Genomic DNA, 20,665 nt, shown 5'->3' with positions numbered 1-20,665 from the left:
AATGCCGGTTGTATTCAATCCACGGCTCTCTAACTCCTTCTTCAGTTGCTGGATCTTCAATTCACTGAACTTTGCCATGTCCTTGTTGTCCTCTGGAATTTATTCAACAATTCCTCTTCTGACACCAATTGTAACGAATTTACTGCAAATCCTCTTATTTGTAATCCTCTGCTAAGTTCGAATCACTAAACTGTTGAATAAATAACTCCAATTTGTAATAATGTAAAATGGCCTTTATTAAAGTACTTCACAATAACACTCAAACTTTGCAACGAATAGCTTGCTTAATAACCACACTGATTGATAGCTCAATGAAACTCTACTATTCAAAATAATACTGCTATTGCTCGCTAGATATCGTCTTAATCGAAACTGCTTGACAACTCAAATCAAACTGAATTACAGCGCCTCTACATCTGTCGCCTTTTATACTCTTTGATTTCCTTGTTCGCATCTTCTAGACGCTTCCAGAATCTACTAGTCCAGTAGCTCTCAAACTTCTCGGCTGTAACTACAATTGCAAAATTTTATAGTTTTTCTCATTGCATACTTATAGGAGTATCTTAGATATATGCATGTATTTGTGCATTGACTCTCTGCTGTTCGTACACGTACATGGTACATATATGTAGACGCAGTTATTGTTTCGTTTATGGAGATACATCCCTACAAGACGGAGGTAACCAGTTCACCCACACATTCAAAGCTTTTTTCGCTCTCCACTAACACATCGACGTTTCATGCTGTCATCGAAATGACAGTTCATTAATTATTCCGGAAAACATTGAAACGCAAAAAAAATATAAATTGTTTACAACGAAAAATATCTTGTGCTTTTAGTTGTGACATGTGACGGAAATTAAAAATTTTGTTGCAGAGAACACCTTTTTGCGTTGGCGACCTTCGCCCAAAATAACATTAAGTTAATTTGAGTTGTGACATGTGACGGAAATTAAGAATATTGCTGCAGAGACCATCTTTTTGCGTTGGCGGCCTTCGTCCAAAATAATATTAAGGGTAAAGTTTTACAAGACGGTACACCAACTAATTTAAAAATATCAAATAATAATAAAAACGGAGCTCGAGGCGCGCCTTTTGATTCCACGTTTGATAATTTTTGATAAAAATTGGGTGGTGCACCGTCTTTTAAATCGTTACCATATTAAGTTGTATAGAATCGACGGGATGGCCTACAAGGTTTTATGTCAACTAAATCGCTCCCGATATGGTCGGGCTAGTACCTTAATGGTTCCCGGAACGTACCCGATCTGCATCCGGCAAAGGACCAATAAAGTCGATAACGGGGAGTGTCCTTATCGCTACAACAACAACAACATTATTTACTTTCTGATTTTCATTCATACGTATGTGAATTTTTAAATAATAAAAAAAATGGTATATTATTCTAATAGATAGCATCTCCGCCGGGTTGCGATTCAGCTCAGAATATGCCAAAATCAGAGGAAATCTACAAAAACAAGGTACTTTACAAGCAACATGCTTTGGAATACGGTACCAAACTGGTTGGATGTATTTCCCTAAAAAAGGGTGGAACTACGCATCTTGGTTTGCCGGTATTTGCTTCGGTAATTTATATTGATTTGTAGTGATTAAAAATTGCAATAGTAGATAATGTAATGTGAATTAAAATTGAATAGGTAGCCGGAGCAAACAAGGCAACTGATCGGCATGCCACTGTTATTTATGTGGTGCCACCGGGAGCTGCTGCTGCTATCCTAGAAGCATTAGAAGCAGAAATGTTTTTGATTTTTTGCATCACCAAAGTTGTGCCATAACATGATAGGGTTCGCGTTAAGCACGCTCTCTTAAGGCAAAAAAAATCGCGTCTAGTCAGGCCCGATTGTCCAGGAATCATCGCACCAGAAAGGGTAGGTAAATTGGCTACCATATTAAATATATAAGCAACATGTATGAATTTTTTAGTGATAATTTGTCATGCTTTTGTTGATAATCAACTGAAGAATGCAAATACGACTGAGTTCGAAGTTCATGTGAAAACCAATTAATTTTTTTAATTAGCATTTGGAGAGAAAAATACATATGTATGTATGCATAGAACTGCATAGAAGGGGAGGAAAAATTAATTATTATCAGTAGATTTGCAAGATTTTTGTCTTTTCACTGCATCGCAGTTGTCATTACATTGCGTTAAGAGAGGACATCAACACCTTACTACCCACAGCCAGTTAAAATTATTGTAAATTTTGCTCTTTTCATCACTGTTTCAAAACGTGGAAAGTTATATATCGAGCATTCCATGGAGAATGGTGCATTTTAGCAGACTTTCGCATTACCGGCATTATTAAAATTCAATCCCTAGAAGGTTTAATGTAGTCATATCAATAGTTCCCGAGATGGTGGGGCTAGTACCACAATGGTGCTTATTACCGGAACGTAGATAGATAGATCATTTATTGAGGATTGCACAGTGACTTGCACATCTCCTTCACAGCACCTCATCCTAGCCGACTTCCTTGATGAACCCCAGCAGTGTTCTTTGCTTGAGGGATTAAATGTGGGAATGCTCTGGCCATGGTGAGCCCATAAACTTAGCCCTACGTCTTGAAATTGCGCCGCAATCTAGAAGGATATGGTCCACCGTCTGCTGATCCATCACAAAATCGGTATGTGTTGTTCGATACTATACCCAGCTTTTGCATGTGACTGTTCAGTCTACAGTGTCTTGTAAGAATAGCCGTTGGGGTTCTTAGGTTATCTTTTTGAGAGGCCTATTAATGCCCTATATCGAGTTGTGATGTAACCCCCTAACAGTAACTTAGATTGACTCAGGCCTGGCATATTGCGCCAGTGTTCTCTCTTTTCCCTCCCTTCTGCTAATAAATGCCCCTGTGGGCCAACTGGCAGAAACGGCTCGGGATCGATGGGTCATGCAGTTGCTGCCTCTCTTTCCGTGTTGTCCGCCTGCTGTTGTTGTAGTAGCAGTGCTTCGCCCCATCCAATAGGTGCGACCGATCACAAATTGTCATCAATGTCCTCTAACGGGAGTCCAAAGAAACTTTCTGTTTCAACAGGGGTGGGCCATAATGAGAGGAGTGTTAGAGGCGTTGGTTGCACAATACAGTTAAAGAGATGGTTGGTGACATGTGGGGACACATTACAAGCAGGACAATGTTTTCTATGTCGGGGTTGATTCTGGATAGGTAAGAGTTTAACCTGTTACGTTATCCAGCTCGAAGTTGGGCTAGAGTGACTACTCTCGTTTCCCTAGGGAGAGTGCGTTCCTCCTCTGCTAGTTTTGTTCTTTGAGTACAGGAATCACCGGCATAGAGGTCCGACGCCTGTTTGTGGAGTTCACTGAAGACATGCTTGTGTTTTTTAGCTTCATACGGCTGTGTTCTCAGGTGCCGTATTTCCTCATAATGTAATAAGGCCGTGAACAACAAGAGCCACAAAAGATTTATAAAAGTTACGAGGACGCTGGATTTTGGAATCTAGCCCAGAGCAACCTGTCCGATGCAACCATCCCTTGCACGTGAAACACTGACAAGAGTATTTATTTTTTTAATTTAATTTATTTATTATTACGGCTGTTTAGGCCCAAAACTTAAACTACTAAGTACAATTCATTGTTATAATCACTTATTTCTGTTGAATATGCTGTTGGAATGCCATGTGATTCCGATCAGCATATTTACTAGCGTGACAGAGGGACGAGTCTGGGAGCCACTCATTAAAGGAAGGTTGGAAAGGACGCGTTTCCAATCCTCCAGTGCTCCCAGCTTAAGGCAACAAAATTTGGAACTTATATTTTTCAATTATATGTGTATTTTAAGCTTTCGGAATGTATTAGTCTCCGATCAATGCAGCTAAACATGTCTTTGGATGTTGGAAATTGAAAATAACGTGTATCCAATCACCCCTCAACTTTGTTTAGTAAAGACGCTGTCGGAATGCATGAAGATTCCGATTAGCACAGCTCAACATATAATGGGAGGTTGAAAAGGACTTGTTTCCAATCCCCCCTTGCTCCAACTTTTATTTGGCCTTATTTTCGTTATTTTTGTTACACATTATATAATTTTATTGTTATATTTATGCTGTCGGAATGCGAATGATTCCGATCAGCAACAGTAAATACCAGCTGGAAATACCGAATTCCAGCGAAATTAGTTGTTGGAACTGTCTGGAGTTACAGGTGGCGACCGATTTTCTTTTCCTTAGGGCCGGATGCATTGTATTTTGCTGCTACCATTATTAACATTCCCTTTTCGCGCTCCAGTATCGGTATATCATGTAAAAAAATAAAAGAAAAAAAAAAACTATCTTATTGGAAGGGTTTTACAATGCTCCAATAAACTTTTTTTAAAAGTATTGAAGTTATTACTACTTTTTATGTGATTAGGAAGTTCATTGAAATATTTCAGGCCCTTATATATATGACCGTCCAAAAAAGATTCTTTTCCGGCAAACGCAGCAAACCCATTTCTCAGTACTGGGGTCAGGAGAAGGACCCGAATTGAGGCCGATACCTTCCCGGAAGAGAAGAGTATGGCACAGACCCGCTGCAAGGATCTGCTGGGGGGTTGACAATTTGTGGGAGAGACGCAACAAATTAAACATGGAGTCCGCTTGCTCATTGCCCTCCACTCCCCTGTGGCCTAGGACCTAGGCCAACAGTACTACGTTGTGTGCTCCTAATTGATTCAGCTTTTCTACGCACTGAAGGCCAAGTGCTGACTTTATTTCGAACGCCGCAAGTGCCTTTAGTGGAACCTGACTGCCTGACTGAGTATGATTGTTTCATTGGGGTATCAGCGCTGAAGGTTCAGCTTAGCGCACTAACTTATGGCGAATACTTCCGCTCGAAAATGCTCGGATGTGCTTTTAGAGTTACTGATATTTTGGTTCTGGGTCCGAAAACTCTGGCTCCAATCCCCTCTGGCGTCTTCGAGCCATCTATGTACCTTCCGATCTTAAGCCTAGTAATACATTGCACCCGCCTGCCTATACCTATACAGCCGTACCAAGAGACGGAGCAGCCCATTACATATTGGCACAACCGGAGCACTGCTGGACATCCACCCTATATGAAAGCTATGCATTCAAAAGTGTTTGTACCAGTGGCTGGTGCACACCGAACTGGACCAATGTATGCTATATTGAGGCCTGCACAAATACCAAGCTTTGTTTATGTAAATAATGTTACTGCTAATGTCAATTTGCATGGTTGAGCACATACAGTACCTACGTTTATACAAGGTGGAACACCACACTACCTACATGGCGATGTAGCCACCGATCAGGTTGTTGTAAGAGATTAATTAAAATATGTTATTCATAAACACTGATTCTTATATTTTTATTATCATTAAACTGTAGACTAGACTCATGACGGGTATTCTTACTGGACACTGCCTTCTGGCGTCACATGCATTTAAATTAGGCTTGGTCAGTGATAGCAGATGTAGGAAGTGCGAGTTGGAGGAGGAAACGATCGATTTCATTCTGTGCTCGTGCCCTGCGCTTGCCGGGCTAAGACTCCAGCTGACAGATGTCAGATCTAGAAGCGGCAAGTGGCTTAAGTTCTAGGAAGCCGCTAACCCGCTGGAGCCATGAGAAGCGTGAGTGCACTTTGGGTGTCCCAAGACAAGTTCCGTACCTGCTCCGAATAATGTGATAGATAGATAGATTAGATAGGGATCTGTTCTGGTCCAACTCTTTGGAATGCGGTGTATGGCGGGGTGCTACAAATCGACCTTCCCGGAGGCACGGAAATTGTCGGCTATGCAGATGATATTGTCGTAGTAGCAGTGGCCAAGAAACTTGATCTGCTCCAAGCATTATGTAATGACGCCATGGGAAGAATAACGGAATGGTTGACGAACACGGGGCTGGAGATGGCTAGCAATAAGACAGAAGTGGTTCTGATGAGCTCAAAGCGGACTGTGGATGAGTTGGTCCTAACCATAGGAGATTTTCAAATAAATTCAAAGCCCTCCTTGAAATATCTAGGAGTAATCATTGACTCAAAACTAACTTTTAGGGAGCACTTCAGGGCGGTGGAGGACAAAGTTTCTAGAGTTAGTGGAACCCTAACGCGAATAATGCCCAACATCGGCGGCCCAAGCGAAGCTACCCGTCAGCGATTATCCAACGTAACCAGCTCTATAATATTATATGCAGCACCAGTATGGCACAGATCTAAAATGGTCCACCAAAAAGATATACTAGCAGCCTACCGCATTACTGCTATACGAATAGCATGTGCTGTTCCGACGACGCGATCCATGTTTTATCCAGGAAAATCCCAGTAGATCTACTCTCAGGTGAAATGGCCGATCTGTATGGCATTGGATTCAGCCGAGCATCTGAAGATGCTAAGAAAAGCGCAAGGTCACGAACAATAGTTAGGTGGCAAGAACGGCGGGAAGATTCGAGAAAAGAGCGCTGAACCTTCATGCTAGTCCGGAATATAGCGGAATGGTACGAGCGAAAACACGGCAAACTAAATTACTATCTCACACATATATTGAGCGGGCACGGTGGCTTGAAGGAATATCTATATAAGCGTGGGATAGAGGAGGATCCTTTCTGTCCAAGCTGTCCGTCCGAATTGGAAAGCGCAGAACATGTAATATTTCACTGCCCTCGTTTTCACGGTGAAAGACTGTCTGTAAACAGAGTTTTTGGAGAGGAACCTTCCATTAGGAATTTAGTTCCACGAATTTGCGGACAAATAGATTGTTGGATTGCTGTGAGCAAGATGGCCTTTATAGTAATGACGAAATTGATGATGCATGCCGAAAGGGAGCGTAGAGAAATGCGCATACGAAGTAGTGGCGACTAAATCGCCTTTGAAGTTACTTTACCAGGTCCTGATTCTAGTTATCTGAAATTTCTCTTGCGCCTTTGGAAAAGAGCTATGTGTGGAGCCCTATTTATGGAACACTTTTCGGCTTATATTAAAAACTTTTAATCTATTCTTACTGATATGAGTTTCTTTTTCATTCTAGGTAATTTGATTTTGACGATGTGAGGATAGAAATATCCCAAATATTCCAGCTGTGGCTGTAAGAACATACATTTGCTCAAATTAGAAGAAAACTGCACGGTTGAGCACATCCAGTATCTACGTTTATACAAGGAGGAACACCACACTACTTTCACGGGGATGTAGCCACCGATTACGTTGTTGTAAGAGCTTATTTTAAATATGTTATTCATAAACACTGATTCTAATATTTTGTTTTGGTTTTTACTTTAGAGTCAACCTGTTATATAAGCGATGTCAGCTATGCCTGTAACTTAAGCGCCTTCAGATGTAATAGTTACCGCGGACGCGGTCACAGGAGTAGTTCACTACGTGGGGATTACACTAATCAAGGACTTTCAATATCGGAAGGTTTTCCAGCACTATAACACACCAACAATATGTGCAATCACCCGAATAAATTGTACAACAAACGTTTACACCACATCATCAGCCAGCAACAACAACAACAAACGCATCAAGTTGAAACTTCTAAACAATTAATGACTAGTGAACCACCAACATATCCGCAATATGCGCAAACATCAACACCAACATGTGTCGCCTACTTTGCAACACGGTGAAGATGGCCAAGGCCATTCTGATTCTAATACTGATAAAGGCGAACCATTGGCAAATTTAAAAACTCAAACAGACCACGAAAAATGTTGATGATGGTATTAATTCTAGTACGGATAGTAAAGAATTTAAACCTAGGAAAAAAGCTAAACTTGATAAAAACTTAACCGAAGATGACAATGTTTCTAATTCTAATACTAAGGAAGATGAACCTTTGATAAATATGAAGCTTAAAATAGAGTTATCAAAAAATAACGATGATGATAATAATGTTGATGCAAAGTCCAATGTTGAAAATGATGAAAATTATGAAACAGAATCTGAAAATAGTATGAGTGTGGATTATAACCTGAAGCAAAACTGTCATATCCGGTACGACCAGAATTAGATGTTAAGAAAAGAGCCTACATAAAGAGGCTCAGTATATTTATGGAAAATTTATCATGAGACAATGCCCAATGTATGTATTTCAATTAAATTCAGCACATTGTTGGAAAAAGCATCTAAACTTTATGCATCGTGTAGAGAAACCAGAACATTTACAATTTGAATATAACGAACGTGGTGCAAAATGTAAATTTTGTGATATTCAAGCAGCTACACCAAGCTTCAACAAATTATTGGACCATGAGATTTCTCATATGCCTAATAGTCATTATTTAAAATGTAAATTATGCGATTGGAAGACGAAAATACATTCAAGTATGAATTTTCATTTACGTGTACAACACGCTGAAACAATTGATGTAACAACGAAAAGTTTAGAATTGAACAAGATTTGAACGGAAATATCTTGAGGGTATGGTTACACCTATGTGGCATCTACAAGCTATTTATAATGACTAGTATGGAATGAATCCGGATATGGAAGAAAACGGAGGTGACGAAATGAATCACCATGCTTCTTTGGATTCTGGTGATACTCCTGACATGCTTCCTAATTTCCCTACGTCTGATGTTACTATACCTACCAAACTAATATGACTGCAAACTGATGAGCAACACTACCAGCGCAGGAAAAATACGAACTTCAAAACAAGGTTTCGGAAAGGGCACGACTATGAATAGACGTTAATGTATTTATATAGTTTATAAATATAAAAATTCACATATGTAAAGTTCGCTAGAGTAATAAGGCAATAATTTAAATTGTAAAAAAATATTGTATATATGAATAATTTATAATTGAATATTATCTGAACATAAATGACGCGTTTCATTCATAGAAAAAGCGATTTGACAGAAGGTAACCGACACGGGTAACCGATAGGCCAGTTACCCGTGTTGTTGTTGTTGCATATGTTTTGGTTAGCGACAACGAAAACATAACTGATGAAGTAACTTAAAAATGTAAATAACATCGAGCGAGAAGGAATGTCGAAAACACAATAGGTAAGAGCGAGAAAGCGAGTCACACGTACACTATTTTGAGAGAGCGCATGCGTTACCTTTTTCACGACAGCAATGTAAAAGTCATTAAGACGATAATTGGTGAACAAGTTATTGGTGACGATTAAGTAATCGATTAGGGAACGGGTACCTGTCTTGTAGGGATGATGATTGAATTATTGATGTGCATTCACGTCACTGCTTAGCATCGCTTAGAGCTGGCAGCACTCCTTAGTTTTGCTAATATTCGTAACAATATGTACTTATTTATTTCGTCTGTGCGTGTAAGCATATATACTTTAAAATGCAAAATTGATAACTAGTAACATACTACCTTTCATACAAGTCTACTATCATTCTTCCTTTTTCCTTCCTACAGAAATGCAACCCGGAGTGATTTTAGAATTTGGGAGTGTCAAAGCTCTGCTGTCAGTTGGAGAACAAACCTCCAGTAATTGAATCATGGTACAAAGTATAATATTTTGTTATAATAGTTAACACTATATTTACTCCCCCTCCAAGAAAATTTAAAACAAATAAATTATTAACTAATTTTTATTTGCCGGTTTAAGTAAATCAATTGAAAATTTTTTAGTATTTTTTTACTCAGCGTGCTTTGCACATAGAGTATATTAACTTTGATTGGATAACGGTTGGTTGTACAGGTATAAAGGAATCGAGATAGATATAGACTTCCATATCTCAAAATCATCACTATCGAAAAAAATGTTGATTGAGCCATGTCCGTCCGTCCGTGCGTCTGTCCGTTAACACGATAACTTTAGTAAACTTTCAGGTATCTTGATAAAATTTGGTATGTAGGTTCCTGGGCACTCATTTCAGATCGCTATTTAAAATGAACGAAATCGGACCATAACCACGCCCACTTTTTCGATATCGAAATTTTCAAAAAACCGAGAAAGTGCAATAATTCATTACCCAAGATGGATAAAGCGATGAAGCTTGGTAAGTGGGTTGACCTTATGACGCAGAATAGAAAATTAGTAAAAGTTTGGACAATGGACACTTTTGAAAGAAGGTAATTTAAAAGTTTTCCAAGCTGTAATTTGGAAGTCGTTGAAGATATCATGATGAAATTTGGCAGGAACGTTACTCCGATTACTATATGTGTGATCAATAAAAATTAGCTAAATCGGATTACGAACACGCACTATTTAAAAAAAAAAAATTTTTATTTTAAGTCTAATTTTAACAAAAAATTTAATATCTTTACACTATATAAGTGAATTATGCCAACATTCAACCCCAGTAATGATATAGTGCAACAAAAGACATAAATAAAAGAAAATTTTAAAATGGGCGTGGCTCCGCCCTTTTTCATTTAATTTGTCTAGAACACTTTTAATGCCATAAGTCGATCAAAAATTAACCAATCCTATGACGGTAACTGTTTTCTTTGAAAGTGGGCGAAATCGGTTGAGGCCACGCCCAGTTTTTATACACAGCCAGCCGTCTGTCGTTCCGCTCGGACTTTAACACGATAACTTGAGCAAAAATCGACATATCTTTACTAAACTTAGTTCACGTGCTTATCTGAACTCGCTTTATCTTGGTATAAAAAATGGCCCAAATACGGCTATGACCACGCCCAACTTTTCGATATCGAAAATTACGAAAAATTAAAAAAATGCCATAATTCTATACCTAATACGAAGAAAGGGATGAAACATGGTAATTGGATTGTTTTATTGACTTAAAATAGAACTTTAGAAAAAACTTTGTAAAATGGGTGTCACACCTACCATATTAAGTAGAAGAAAATGAAAAAGTTCTGCAGGGCGAAATCAAAAGCATTTGGAATCTTGGTAGGAATACTGTTCATGGTATGACATATATGAATAAATTAGCGGTTCCCGACAGATGATGTTCTGGGTCACCCTGGTCCACATTTAGGTCGATATCTCGAAAACGCCTTCAAATATTAACCTAAGGGCCACTCACTTTAAAAAACCCTTATTAATAACTTTAATTTGATACCCATATCATACAAACACATTCTAGAGTCACCCCTGGGTCCACCTTTATGGCGAAATCTCGAAAAGGCGTCCATATATAGAACTAAGACCCACTCCCTTTTAAAATACTCGTTAACACCTTTTATTATATCGTACAAACACAGTCTAGAGTCACCCTGGTCACCCGAACCTAGCCTTCCTTACTTGTTTTTGTATTGAATTGTAAATGTTTTATGTTTCTTAGATATAACTTTAAAAGGTCCTTCATAAGGTGATTCTAAATTAGATTTACGAAGAGCTTTAACAAAAACATACAATTTTCAAATTTTTTAGGAACGAAAAAGTTTTCTTTGTTATGATGAAAAACTTTAGAACGAACAGGCGAAAAATATTCTCTTATTTTGTGAAGAGCGTCATTAGAAAAATCTTGTTCTTTATTACTATTCGAAACAATTAATTCACCAGGTATTCTAAGTGTTTTGCCATAAATCTTCTTTAATAAAAGTTCGTAAGCCCAGAAGAATAAACGGTAAAATGTCAGACCAATGAACCGAGTCGTTTGATGCTATAATCGCTGCTTTTAAAGTTCGATGAAATCTCTCTATCATGCCATTTGCTTGGGGATGGTAAGGAAATGTATGAATTTTATGAGAACCTAAAAGTTTAGTTAATTCCGTAAAAAAATTTGAAGTGAATTGTGAACCTTGATCTACTGTAATATTCAATGGTATACCAAATTGTGGTATATAATTTTGATTACTAGACCTAAATTAAGGAATTTTGAAATTTTTGGACTTTTGGAAATATCGGATCACTAGATATTGAAAGTTGCTTATAAGCAACTTTGGGCTGTTATGGCATTAGAAATGAGAGCGAGTTTTTAAAAACTATCTTTTAATCCTTTATTTTTAAGAATATTTTTTGGTAGTATAATCACTTACTTATGATACACTAGAAAACAATTTTTATTTGTATTACAACATAGGTGGATACCACATTTTTCACATATTGATAAGGGTGTTCCTGTCCTACAAAGGCGGCATCGACTTTTGTCTCCCATACAACCCAATGTTCTTTTCCATCATATCTCTTCGATTTCGGTGGATCATACGCAGTGGCGGCGCAAGACAAAAAATTTATGTGGGCGAGGTACATTTTGCGAGGCCCTATCATGGTGCAACAAAAAGGGAATTCAAAATAAAAAATCACTTGAAATGAGACGGTTTTTATTCGTTCAGAAACAAATATACATTTTTACATACATATAACTTTTTGAAACAATAAAAAAATTAAAAAATTTTTTTTTTAAAATTAGTGTGGTGAAAAAATTAAAGAAACAAACATTTTCTACTTTTGGTCTTACTGAACTCCTCAATGATTGGTTTGTAACTTAGATGCTATATCTACTTCAATAGATAAAACTGCCAAAGCCGAGAGTCTTTCTTGATCCATAGTATTTCTTAAATAATTTTAATTAGTTTCAATTTTGGAAAGCTCCTTTCAGCGGAAGCAGTACTTACAGGTATTGTTAACAATATCCTAATGACAATGTAAACATTTGGGTAAATTGTTCTCTATAATATATTGTAGCAAATGTTTCACGTCTTTAATAGAGTTGGGTAAATTTGGAATCATATTTAGTAACTCCTCATACAACTCATAAGGCTGGAAGACACTGCTCTCACCTACTTGCAGAACACTGTGTAAATCCTGACAGTTTTTCAGTAGTTGCTCCTTTGGAATTCGTTTTAACTGGTTTAAGTCATATATAAAACCAAAATCTTCAAAATGTTGTCTTAAAGACATAAATCTCGATTCCATGCTACTGATCACAGAATCAATCATGGTATTAAAAAAATTGGTTTCATACCGGCTTTCTGCAGACTTTATAGGTTGATCGCTGCCTTCATAATCAAACATCCTTTTCTTTTTGGCTACTCTTTTATTTTTAAAATCTTTGGGCAAATCGTAACTGCTTTTCTCAATAAACTGACGAGCGTCAGACAAGCATTTTTCGAATCCAGTTTGTCGATATTCTTTTATCCATTCACAAGATGTACGCAAATGTTCAAGAGTAACGCTTAAATGGACTTGTACAGATTGCCATAATTTGCTAATGGTATTGACACGAGTTAATAGCTCATACCAGATATGTAATGATACGATAAATTCCAAACTGAACATTTCGTTCAAAATGGAATCGCAATCAGTGAGTGTGTCCGATTTTTCCTTCTGGCATTTTAAGTATTCTATACATTCAACAACATCATCAAATTGCAATAATACAGCCTTCACCACCTGGATTCTGCTTTCCCACCTTGTGTCTGATAAAGGCTTCATCGTAAGCTTTAATTTATCTTTGATTATTTTCCAGCGTTTGCTGGAACTTGAAAAAAGCAAAGGAATCTTCTGGAGAAAACCAAAAAATGTTTTTGCTGCCACCGAAGAATTGGCTGCGTCGAACAACAAGAGATTCCAGCTATGACAACCTCAAGGTGTGAAAAGTGCCCTGGGATTTATATTTAGAATTCGAGTTTTAACTCCATTATATATGCCTACCATATTAGCAGCATTGTCGTATCCTTGGCCATGACAGTTTGGAATATCTAAGCCATTTTTTTCAGTATTGCATTAGCCAAATATTCTCCAGTCGTTTCGGTGACAGCAAGAAATCCGATAAAGTTTTCTTCTATGGTTCCAACGCTACTAGAGTCTCTAGTGCAGTCGAGTAAAATAGAATAATATTTTGCCTCTTTTATCCTACCAATCACTTCACAGGTATTATTGGTGTACAGGTGTATTTGACATTAATGTAATCAATTCATTTTGAGTATCATGGCTTAGATAGTGGTGTGTAAGTTGTTTATTATTAATGCGGTTTAAGTGTTCTTGTAACGTAGGATCATAAATAGCTATCAATTTAAATAAGTCTACAAAGTTACCAGAATTCTTAGTGTTTTCGTCAGTTTTGAGAGATTCTATGTGACCTCTAAATGCAAATTATGAGAGGCTAAGAAGTTTATGATATCAATTAATCTTAATTTCTTGAGAAATGAAAATTGGAAAAGTGTCTATGATCATCATCTTGAGGATAATGTTCATCAAGATGACTTAACTTCATGACGCTTAGCAGCCGCCATGGGAAACGTCCACAATCCCACGTCAAAACTGGCAAATGTTTGCTCCACTACATCACTGGCTCTACTAGCAGATGGCGAACTTATTTCAATCATGCTCTCTTGATTTCTTTTTCCGAATCTCGTCGTTCGGTATCAATATTTGGTACATCTGGAGTAATTTCCGAATTGTCGGATACAGACACATGTTGTTGAGAAGTGGAAGCAAGCGATTCAATTGATTCAGTACTACTAGATTCAGCTCGACTGAGAAACTTCATCATACCTGAACTTAAAACATGGGTTGATACAGCTCTTTCAGATTTTTTTCTTTTTGCTGAACCAGATTCCCATTTTCTCCTTTTATCTCTATCTCTCTTAGTACTTAAGAGTGACATGATTGATAAATTATGAAGAAAGTGCCAATATTGTACCCGTAAAATTAGGCGGACTCTAGCGCAACAAATAAAAGATATAAAACAAATAATAACTTCAATTTTCAATCACATAACGGTTTCTTACCTATCTCAACTTTTTAAACACTTGTTATAGTTTTAAAAATATGTGACGCTATTATTTATTTAAAGGAACGAACAAGACTCCGTCTGAACGCGATTTGTACTTTCATTGGAAATGGCTATGCGTCAAATTTGACAGGTAACATATCATATGCATTTGTTTTGATACACAATGCTTTTTAATAAGGGAAAGTCCCGAGCAATGCTCTTTCTCTTAAAGGGGACTCCCCGCTACAGCAGCTTAACGCCAACTAATGTTGCAAGACTAAATATAAACAAATTGTCAGAAACGGAAGAGATGAGATTTCGAAATAATTGATTTTAACAGAAATATTGATTATTACATAAACATAAATTTGTGGCGCCGAAGATTGGAATATCTTTAAGTTAAACATTTATTTTAAGTGAGGCGTTCAGTGCAACAACGGACACAATATTAACAATTCTCAACTAATGACATTAATTTAAATTCTAAAGTTTTATACAAAGATGGTGGGAGATTTGACATTCTATAAAGTGAAAAGCAGAAAAAGTCCACACATCTCAAGTTTCTTTTCGATAATTGCCATAAAATCATCTTCGGACTAAGCAAAATTAAGATCGGTCTCTTTAAAAAATTACCAGAGGTCCTTTTTTTAGTTAAAAGTTTTAAAGGTACAATTACGCAGAAAAACGCCTGAGGGGTCAGCTAGCTTATTATAAGAACAGCCTTGTGCCGTGTTCTTAGGTATTTTTCATACTTTTTCAATTATATGTTCGTTGTGGGCCGCGAGGCCGTGGGCGGTGGCCCACACCGCCCACGCCTTACGCCGCCTCTGATCATACGTAACTTTACGTCGCTTGGAACTAGAACTGAGTGCAAAAGGAGACGGAAGTGATGGTACCGGATCCATTTTCTCTAGTTCCACGTTATTTGCACTGGGCCTTCCTCTTTTCTTTCGTATGGGGCTTGAAGAGGGCGGGCAGCATTTAGCAACTCATTCGCTATTTCCATTTCAAATTTTATAAGTGGCATATGCTTTGCATTAGGCGCTACCAGTTTGACGTGCTTGCGGTACAAAAGCCAGGAATTCTTAATTGCCATTCCCAAAATCAAATAAATGATTCGCATGTACCATTTAACCGATCGATGATTGACTTTATAAAGTTCCATAAGCATATCAGAGAGATCAAATCCCCCCATGTGTTGGTTGTACTCTGATACAAAGCTGGTCTTTGGAAATCTATAAATTGCTTGTCTTTTGCACTCCAACGACGACATGTTCCAATTGGCTCATCTCCAACAAATGGAGATAATAACTGTGCTTTGTTGGCCAACCAGCGAACTGTAGCAATTTCATGTTTTACTTCGCACTTCATATCGTAAGATCCTCTGCCAAGCTTTTTCAAATCAGATTCGGGCTTTAATTCGCAATTGCCCATTCGGTTTTTTCTAACATTGCCAATGCTAAATATTCCCATTTCTTTCAACGTTAAAAGAAGACTGACTGAAGTGAACCAATTATCGAAGTACAGCTTGTAGTTTTTGAACTTCGGGACCGAGGATGCCAAATATAAAACGATGCCATATGATATTCCAAGAACATATGAAGGGCAAGTTCCGTCACCAACGTAGAGGGTACACTCAGGATACTCTTCATCACGTTCTTCTTTGGCGATACCGCTTAACAAATCAATCTCAAATTCCTCACCTTTTTCCAAAATTTCCTTCAAATTTTTTAAATTGCCAAAAGTTCACTATCAAATATTGAATATTTAGTTTAAGTTGAAGTTGATTTTCTGGAAAAATAAGCTAAGGGTTCTAGTATATTATTGCTAGTTTGTTGAAGAACTACTCCAATAGCAACATTTGATGCATCTACTGCTAATGAAAAGCACCATTTTTGTCGAAATGTGTAAGTAAAGTATTTTTAGCAAAAATTTGTTTAACATTTTCGAAAGCTGTTGTGGTTTCGTTTGTCCAATTTAATTGTTTGTGTTTGTTTTTAATTGCATGTGTTAACATTTCATGCAGAGGACTAAGTTCTGTTGCTAACATTTTAATATATCTGTGATAGTAATTTACCATACCTAAAAATTTTTGTAACTTATTTATAGAATTCGGTTTCTCAAAATTTGTTATGATTTCAATTCGACCTGAAGATGATTTAATACCTTCGCCTGAAATTTCGTAACTTAAGAAATTTAATTTGATTACACCGAGAGTATATTTTGAAAGTCTGATATTTAAATTATATTCTTCAAGTCATTTGAAAACTGATTTTAAATGATTTATATGTTGATCTTCATTATCACTGGCAATAAGAATGTCATCAATATATGTAAATACAAAATCGAAATCAGAAAACATTTCATTAATAAAGCGTTGGAAAGTTTGAGCATTGTTTCGTAAACCGAAAGGCATTCTTACAATTTCAAATATTCCAAAAGGGGTAGTTATTGCAGTTCTATGAATGTCTTCTTTTGCCACTGGAATTTGGTGGTAAGCACGCACAAGATCAATTTTGGAAAAAAATGTTTGTTTTTTAAATCAATTGTTAAATAGTGGATATGTGGTAAAGGATACCGATGTGGTGTAGTTATAAAATTAAGCCTTCGATAGTCTCCGCAAGGTCTCCAATCATTTGGTTCTTGATGAAATTTTGTATGTAGGTTTCTGAGCACTCATCTCAGATCGCTATTTAAAAAGAACGATATCGGGCTATAACCACGCCCACTTTATCGATATCGAAAATTTCGAAAAACCGAAAAAGTGCGATAATTCATTACCGAAGACGGATAAAGCGATGAAACTTGGTAGGTGAGTTGAACTTATAACGCAGAATAGAAAATTAGTAAAATTTTGGACAATGGGTGTGGCACCGCCCACTTTTAAAAGAAGGTAATTTAAAATTTTGCAAGCTGTAATTTGGCAGTCGTTGAAGATATCATGATGCAATTTGGCAGGAACGTTACACCTATTATTATATGTATGCTTAATAAAATTAGAAAAATCGGAGAACGACCACGCCCACTTAAAAAAAAAATTTGTTTAAGTCAAATTTTAACAAAAAATTTAATATCTTTACAGTATATAAGTAAATTATGTCAACATTCAACTGCAGTAATGATATGGTGCAACAAAATAGAAAAATAAAAGAAAATTTCAAAATGGGCGTGGCTCCGCCCTTTTTCATTTAATTTGTCTAGGATACTTTTAATGCCATAAGTCGAGCAAAATTTACCAATCCTTGTGAAGTTTGGTAGGGGCTTAGATTCTAGGACGGTAACTTATTTCTGTGAAAAAGGGCAAAATCGGTTGAAGACACGCCCAGTTTTTATACACAGTCGACCGTCTGTCCTTCCGCTCGGCCGTTAACACGATAACTTGAGCAAAAATCGATATATCTTTACTAATCTCAGTTCACGTACTTATCTGAACTCATTTGCATTGGTATAAAAAATGGCGGAAATCCGCGCCCTCTTTTTTGATATCGAAAATTACCAAAAATGAAAAAAAAATGCCATAATTGTATACCAAATACGAAAAAAGGATGAAACATGGTAATTGGATTGGTTTATTAAAATATAACTTTAGAAAAAAAACTTTGTAAAATGGGTGTGACACCTACCATATTAAGTAGACGAAAATGAAAAAGTACGGAAGGGCGAAATAAAAACCCTTGAAATCTTGGAAGGAATACTATTCGTGGTATAACATATATAAATAAATTAGCGGTATCCAACAGATGATGTTGTGGGTCACCCTGGTCCACATTTTGTTCGATATCTGGAAAACGCCTTCACGTATACAACTACCACCACTCCCTTTTAAAACCCTCATTAATACCTTTAGTTTGATACCCATATCGTACAAACATATTCTAGAGTCACCCCTGGTCCACCTTTATGGCGATATCTTGAAAAGGCGTACACCTATAGAACTAAGCCCAACGCCCTTTTCAAATACCCATTAACACCTTTTGTTTGATACCCGTATTGTACAAACGCATTCTAGAGTCACCCCTGGTCCACCTTTATGGCGATATCTCGAAACGGCGTCCACCTATGGAACTAAGGATCACTCCCTTTTAAAATACTCATTAACACCTTTCATTTGATACCCATATCGTACAAACAAATTCTAGAGTCAACCCTGATCCACCTTTATGGCGATATCCCTAAATGGCGTCCACCTATTGAACTATGACCGACTCCCTCATAAAATACTCTTTAATACCTTTCATTTGATACACATGTCATACAAACACATTCCAGAGTTATCCTCGGTTCATTTTCCTACATGGTTATTTTGCCTTATGTTGTCACCATAGCTCTCAACTGAGTATGTAATGTTCGGTTACACCCGAACTTAACCTTCCTTACTTGTTTAGTATAATCTGGTTCACAGGTAATAAACTGAAATTCATTAAGTAATTTTGAAAACTTATTTTCGACAATAGGAATTTCGATTGAGAAAATATCAGAAAATCCAGAAGATCCAGGAACTTTAAGTTTTGTATTAGAATACATTATTTCTTTATTTTTTATATTGACAATAATACCGAATTTTTCTAAAAGGGTTGCTCTTAAAATGGGTGTATCAATGTTTGCAATAACGAATGGAAATTCAAAGTCTCTTCTTAAATCTAAAAGAATTTTAAGTAGTTTTGTACCAAAAGTTTCAATTGAAGAACCCTTTGCTGCAGTTAAAGATCTGAATTTCTTTTTATAAATTTTAAATACAACTGCTCCGGTATCGATAAGAAAATTAAGTTTATTGAATTTATCATATATGAATAGGCGACGAGTAGGTTTAATAATAGTTCCATTATCCGTCACCGTTGTTGTTGTTGTAGCAGTGCTTCGCCCGATCCAATAGGTGCGTCCGATCACAAATTGTCATCAATATCCTCTAACGGGAGTGCAAGGAAACTTGCTGTTTCAACAGGGGTGGACCATAATGAGAGGGGGTTGGCTCCACGTTACAATTAAAGAGATGGTTGGTGTCATGTGGGACACATTGTAAGCGGGGCATACATTTTGTATGTCGGGGTTGATTCTGGATAGGTAAGAGTTTAACCTGTTACAGTATCCAGATCGAAGTTGAGCTAGAGTGACTCCTGTTTCCCTAGGGAGTATGCGTTCCTCTTCCGCAAGTTTTGGGTACTGTTCTTTGAGTACTGGATTCACCGGGCAATTCCCATCATAAAGGTCCGACGCCTGTTTGTGGAGTTCACTGAGGACTTGCTTGTGTTTTTTGGCTTCATACGGCTGAGTTTTCAGGTGCCGTATTTCCTCATAATGCTTACGGAGATGACTCCCTAAGCCCCTGGGCGGTGTTGGCTCATCAATCAGATGTCTGTTGGGATGCCCAGGCTTCTGGGTATTCAACAGGAACTGTTTGGTTAGCATCTCATTTCTCTCCCTGATGGGGAGTGTTCTCGCCTCATTATGTAGATGGTGTTCTGGGGACATAAGAAGACAGCCCGTGGCGATTCTGAGAGCAGTATTTTGGCAGGCCTGTAACTTCTTCCAGTGAGTAGTTTTAAGGCTTGGTGACCATATAGGGGACGCGTAGCATGCAATCGGCTGGCCAATTGCTTTGTATGTAGTGCCAGCTAGATATTTGAGGATTTTATTACGGCTCCTGATCTTCGGTACAATTACGGCTGCATGTTCACCAAAATGTAGATCTTGATCAAACGTCACACCCAGGATTTTGGGGTGTACGACAGTCGGTAGCGTAGTGCCAGGATGTTCAAAATGGTCGAAATTTGGGACGTCCATGTTGTAAATAAGTTCGCGGATGATTTAGTCGGTGATAGTGCCAGGTTTCGCGAGGCGAAAAAACTGGAGAGATCAGGTTGGTAGCCGTTTATTCTGTTGCAAATCTCATCGATCTGTGGGCCCGGGCCTGTGGCCATTAATGTGCAGTCATCGGCGTAAGAAACGATAGTAACTCCTTCTGGTGGCGAAGGTAGTTTTGATATGTAGAAATTAAACAACAATGGGCATAGGACACAAATGAAGACCCTTCCAGGTCTTGCAGTAACATGCCATGGTTGACCGTATCAAAAGCTTTTGATAGGTCTA

At 37.5% G+C, this 20,665-nt stretch overlaps 1 protein-coding gene across 23 annotated transcripts in view; it reads left to right on the top strand.

Moving 5' to 3' along the window:
* The window catches only part of LOC137236879 (protein eva-1), a 3,007,131-nt gene that overhangs the window by 2,864,020 nt on the left and 122,446 nt on the right, over window positions 1-20,665 (top strand). The window contains exons 1-3 of one of the 23 annotated variants that reach the window (XR_010948687.1): window positions 1,698-1,889; window positions 6,996-7,176; window positions 7,247-8,169. The exons of 21 other annotated variants lie outside the window; for them this stretch is intronic. The gene's annotated coding sequence lies outside the window, so the exon portion shown is untranslated. Of the gene's footprint in view, window positions 1-1,697; window positions 1,890-6,995; window positions 7,177-7,246; window positions 8,170-20,665 lie in introns of those variants that run through there. One more of the 23 variants, XR_010948686.1, reaches the window with a different exon arrangement.

The sequence above is a fragment of the Eurosta solidaginis genome, chromosome 1 (assembly GCF_040869045.1).
Source record: "Eurosta solidaginis isolate ZX-2024a chromosome 1, ASM4086904v1, whole genome shotgun sequence".
NCBI classification, from domain to species: Eukaryota; Metazoa; Arthropoda; class Insecta; order Diptera; family Tephritidae; genus Eurosta; species Eurosta solidaginis.
This window is presented reverse-complemented; position numbering and strand designations above follow the sequence as displayed.